Raw genomic sequence first — 6,323 nt, 5'->3', positions numbered from 1 at the left:
TGTACTATTTTCAACCCTCATGATTGGTTCAGTAGTGGGTTTATACAATTGCTCATTTGCTCTAAATGCACTTTGGCAAATCCTGCTCTGTGAGGGAAAAACATGCAGGAATTATAACAACCTCATGTAATGTAATCTCTAACCCGTATAGTCCGGCATGTGGAGAGCTGGAACGTGTAAGACTGTGCCTGATAAGGCTGTTTATTTTATTTTTTTATATAATTCATAACGGTTTTCTAAAGATTGCCACTTTAAAATAACTACGTGATGTGTTAACATTTTGTAAAACTGCAGAAATGGCAACATGAGATAGCTTTATAAATCTATTTTAAAAATCTGTCAAGTATAATTCATTAGACTAATTGTTGCCTGTTTGCAGTTACATAACTTGGCACAATAATAGTGTTGTCATACATGATTCTGTTTGGACTTGGATAATCTGATTGTTGCGGCAGTTTCAACGGGTTTTAATACATTATCTGATCTGAAAAAAGTCATTTTAAAACAAATCTTCATTGGAAACAACTATTTTTACATGTATAGAGAATTTGTCATTTATTCGTTTAGCCATTTTGAATGAGATTCTAGAATATTTATTTTTAATGGAGGATGATTATTCTTAGATACAACCTAATAGTGATAATTTAAGATGTTTTCTTGTATAGATTGGATTTTGTCACCTTGGTGTTTGACTTTGAACACATCACTGCCTCCATGTGGAACATTTACAGCTGTTATTTACGTTTGGTGTAATGATACCAGATGAGGCCCAGGTCATACAATTGTGCTTGAGGTGTACCTAAACGCCCCTCTGAGAGCCATTACGCTTTGGTAAAGATGAGCACAGGGCACAGATTACTCTTGGTTGAGAGTGAGACAAGGTTTGGTTCCTTCACTTTCATTTCTTTCTTACTGCCTGAATAAGAATTAATGGTGTTTTTTAAAGAATGTAAGCTTATTATAAGTGTTAGTTCAGATTACTGATAGACTGATTAATCGGTCAATATCTGACCACTGTGAGATTATCGGCATTAGACAAGCTTGCTGGCTTGTTACCTGAGAAATGCTTAGTTTTTGTTGTTGTTGCTTGTTTCCAGTTACTGAAATAGCAGCCTTGACAATGCAGGTTTTCTGTTTTCATGGTTGGTACATTTTTAATGTTTTTGAAAGTCTCTTATGCTCACCAAGACTGCATTTATTTGTTCAAAAATACAATAAAAAAAAACGTAATAGTGTGGAATATTATTACAATTTTATATAACTTTTTCTTTTTTAATATATTTTAACATGTCATTTATTCCAGGGATGGCAAAGCTGAATTTTCAGCATCATTACTTCTTACAGTCTTCTTCAGTGTCCCAAGAAACTTCAGATTTGGTGCTCAAGAAACTTTTTTTATTTTGTTTTTTTATCAATGTTAAAAACTGTTGTGCTGCTTCATATTTTTCTTAAAACTGATACGTTTTTTTCAGGATTCTCTTATGCATAGAAAGTTCAAAACAACAAAATGTTTTAATAGAAAGCTTTATAACAATTGAAGTGTCTTTTACTTCAATTGATAAAGTTAGGGGCCATTTAAACCATTTTAAACTAAAAAAAAAAGTTGTTCTTTTTAAGTTGGTGGCTGAACCAAACAGATTGACACAGGACAGACTCCTTGACGGCTGAGTAGAACTGCGTCAGCAGCTCGTGTGGCAGGTTAAACTTCCTCAGCTGCTGAAGAAAGTACAACCTCTGCTGGGAGTCAATGGGATTGTCCCACTTCAGGTCCTGAGAGATGGTGGGGCCCAGGACCCTGAATGACTGGGTCCTGGATGTGAGTTTCCTCAGTCTCACAAGCGGCTGCCTATCTATCAGAAAGCTGGTGATCCACTGACCGATCGGGGTGGGCACGAAAAGCTGGAGCAGTTTGTATGATGGAAGATCTGGTCTGATGGTGTTGAAAGCCGAACTGAAGTCCACAAAAAAAGATCCTTGCATAAGTCCCAGTTCTGTCAAGGTGTTGCTGGATATAATGCAGTCCCATGTTGACTATCATCCACAGACCTGTTTGCTCTGTAGGCAAACTGAAGGAGGATCTCGCAAGGGTCCAGTGAAGTTGGCCAACACCAGTCTCTCAAATGACTTCATGACCACAGATGTGAGAGCGACAGGTCTGTAGTCAATGAGTCCAGTGATTTTGGCTTTTTTGGGGGACCTGAATGATTTGAGCATTTGAAGCAGAAGAACTTCACACTGTTCCAGTGATCTGTTGAAGATTTGTGTGAAAATTTGGACCAGTTGGTCAGCGCAGACTTTTAAGCAGGTGAAACACTGTCTGGCCTGAAGCTTTCCTGGTCTTCTGTTTTTGAAACTGTTCACGTTCTCCGCATAGACCTTAAGCGCAGGTTGAATTGGTGTATGTGTGAAGTGTAGATCAGAGCGGGTGTGGGGTGTGAGACTGGGCTTTTCAAACCGGCAATAACACACGTTCAGATCCTCAGCTAGTTATTGATTCTCTATAGATCGTGATAGTGTTTTCTTGAACTTGATGTTCCTCAGACCTGTCCAGACGTCGGGTTGTTGGCTAAGAACTGGGGGGTTTTTTTCCAGCTTTTCAGATTAGCTTCTTTTAGCCACTGATCTCATTTTCTGTCTGTTTTAGTAATATTTTAAACGGGGAAATATTGTATGAAATGCTTAAATTCAGTAAAGCAGCAGACACCTTATTTACTAAAGTCAAAATGAAGCGCTGTTCTCATTTAATTTCTGATGTATTTTTAAGGTCATTCAGTAAGGAAATATTACTTAAAATCCACCAGAAATAGCATTGGATTGTGTAAACTGATCATTATAGTGAAATGTAAACGGGATTTTGAGACGTCTACAGAAAAGGCAAATAGTCTAAGGTATTTTGGTTTAAATTCGCTATTTCTTTGTAATAATTGTACATAATCGGATCATAAATGTGCATTAATGAAGTAAATCAGGTCAAATGTATAATGATGGCTTTAAATTGTATAATGTATATAAACCCCTAGCTTTCTGGATAACATATCAATCCCATATTGGTCGACCACTCGTTCAGATGTTTCAAAATGAACACTTCTTTTCTTGAGCTGCAGTAGCCCTGTCATCACATGACACGATGAGGTCACTCCACAGCCGCTCAAGCGAACTTGTCACTTCATTTCTCTCTCATCATCTCCCTCTTTTCAACCAATTTCGTTTCCCCAGTTTCTTAGCACGTTTCCGCTTCTTCTATGACTCCATTTTCCGCCCTGGTTCTTTTCTTCTCTTTCCCCGCCTCTGTCCCTCACCTCTTCTTGCTTGTGTGTTCTTCCATCAGTCTTCATCCTTCACCTCCGTAACCATGGTGGCAGAACCAGAGATGTGTGGAAAAAAAAAAATAGGGTGCTCTGCTCAATGCCACAGGCGGTGTCGCTGCACGAGGACAGCTTTGCAAAGCCCATTTTCGGCTAGTCACGTTTATGTTAAAAAAATGCTATGATTTGTTCCTGGAAGTTTATGAGGGTTGATTCCCAGGAAACATGAATGCTGTATACCTTGAATGCACCGAATGCATCTCCAGATTTTGATCAAACCTGCCTGGTTTACAGTTACAGCTAGTACAGGAGGCTAACGTACGGTACGTTCTTCAATGTCTTCTGAATTTCAAATTGATTGCTTTGCGTTACTCCCCGTGGAACTGCAAAAACCCCAATTGTAAAGACTTTGAATTAAAACAACAAACATTGACAGCCTGTGTGTGATGTACAGATGGCTCAATCTCTTGGGCTGCCAGAAACAGTTGGCGCCTGTGCGTTCTCAATCGAATATAAAGGATACTTCCCTTGTATTCCAAGCACCGTCGTTTCAGTTCGATACGTGCTTGATGGAGGCATTTAAGCATTTCATGTTTGTGCACCCGCACTATCTCTGAGGACGTTTCCATGGTAACAGGTCTCATGGTTCTGCATGAAGAGTTGCTGAAGAGGAGGGGCTGTTTTGTGCTTTAAAGATTGAATGTTAAAGCAAGGGCTCCGGCAAATCTAACGGCGGAGACTCCATTGCCGGGAGAATGACTGTCTGAGACGGTAGCCGCCCTCTCTAGACACACAGAGCTGCGACTGTATTTGTTACGCAAAATTAATTACCCCCTAATCAGCATTCCTTGTGTTGAGTTCCATGCGCATGACCTTAAATATGCACCTTGAGGGTCATCGAGTTCACATTCGAGTCTCTGCTCTGGATGGTCTTGATCTCAGCTCCATTCTGAGAGACTTGAGCGGGTTTATTCGCTGAATCAGAGAAGCAAGCGTAAATCTTTAGCCTTTCAGATTGAAAGGAGCAAAAGTGGGACTGTGCCACCAGGCTGCCAACAACCTCTTAATTAGGCACCTTCTGTGTTTGCACCATGGGCATTTGGCATCCTGAGAAATCTGTGGAACTTTTTGCATGTTCTGGGATTGCAGATTCTATATGGGTGTGCACATGACTATTGACTACGTTTTGTAGATTTGTTTACTTTTATTTTCAAGGGGTCAATTGTAATGCCTTATGATTCAATATTTGCAGATTTGAACCGCCGACCTTACAGCAGCCATAGGCTGTAACTATTACACTCCACCAACCATTATTGAATAGTAGTTTAATAGAGCACTTAGGGAACCAATTATTGCTTGCATGAAAGTATGCTAATTACGGTAGTTGTTTTATTCGTTACTAAACATCAGATTCTACAGCCTAAGACTCTCTTAGCCTCTATCTCTGGTGCATGGGATTTCTTAATGCTACTCAACGAAGTTGACGATCATTGGAAAATGTTGGAGTTTAAGGTAAATTTGTTAAAGTAACCAATTTGGTAATGTTGGTTGAATGGCAAGATCTGGCCATGTGATGTAGTCCCATTTAACCATGTTAGCAGCCTTTTTAAGACAAGTAAAAGTTTTTTTTTAATTACACGTGGGTTATTACCAATGTATTTTAGTTTGTAGAATAAAACGAAAATATCTTGAGTTTGTGTTTAGCTCATACTTATTTTAACAAAAAACAAATACAAAAAAATATTGGAAAGATTTAACTAAAACAGGGCTGTCCTCCAAACCTGCTTCTGGAGGGCCACTGTCCTGCAGAGTTTAGCTCCATCTCCAATTAAACACACCTAACCAACTATTAAAGGTCTTACTAAACATGCTAAAAACTTCCAGACAGGTATGTTGAGGCAAGTGGGAACTAAACCAGAGATGGTCTTATTATTGGGAGATACAGGAGTCCGTGGCTCGAAAAAAAAGCATAATGGGTAACTTGGATGACTTGTACCTTGATAACAAATCACATTACAGCCGTGTTGTCATTGAATTGCGTTCAGTTGTGTGACAGTCAATCACTGTTTGTGGATACCATAGAAATTAATGAGACGTGCCGTAAACGGAATCATACCTGTCGCACAACTGTCTGTGACTTCTTTTATAAAACAGCATTTATTTCCCTGGTGTAAACTCTAAAAATAGACTAATCCAATGTTTTAGAGCAAACATGTAGAAGATTAGCCGATGGGTTGTCTATTTATTTAATAACAAGCTATTTCCTTACAAAAGCGGTTTATCCAGCATGTGAAGCCCCTACTCCATTGACAAAAAAAAAATAAAAAATGTCTCTTGTCTCCTTCCCTGCTTATACCGCAGCGTTAGCAGGCATTACGTTTTTTTTCTTTTCGACTAAGGTTTTCTTGTTGCTGGCTTGTTGCCTCGCTGCCCTATCAGGCAATGACAGCCCAGGCAGCGTTTGCGCAAAAGGTATAAAAGGTACCTCATGAAACTGATTTCAGACTGGCTTCTGGAGCAGCGCAACGGTCTACAACATCTACAACCAAATAGAGTTAGCTTTGATAACTAAGCAAATATTTAATTACTATAATAATAATTTCCCACTAGAAATAAGAAACTGACCACCAACCGCAACTTTCAGACGCCATCTTGATTAACGGTCACAGAATGAAACGCACAAGATTTTGGGACATCATAGGCAGCGATACATCAATGCGGCCTTCAAAAATCGATCAGGTGAAGGTATCTCTAGAGACAGAAAGGGAAGCCATCATTGGATTTGTACGTGCCTTGATGCCTTCCTTCCTAGGCGGCATTTTTCAGCTTTTGGACGAAGCCTTAGATACCCCTGATATAGTATGCCTAGTAAGACCTTGATTAGCTAACTCTGCTTAGAGTTTTAGGACTACCACCTTCTCTCTCTTTTTTTTTTTTTGCAATAGTAAAGTCTCATGCACAAAGCAAGTGATTTCTGTTCCTCCTTTCCTTCCAAAGCCATGTATCTCACTTGCTTGA

This window comes from Phoxinus phoxinus (genome assembly GCF_949152265.1).
Source record: "Phoxinus phoxinus genome assembly, chromosome: 10".
Lineage (NCBI taxonomy): Eukaryota > Metazoa > Chordata > Actinopteri > Cypriniformes > Leuciscidae > Phoxinus > Phoxinus phoxinus.
Note: the sequence above shows the minus strand (reverse complement) of the source record.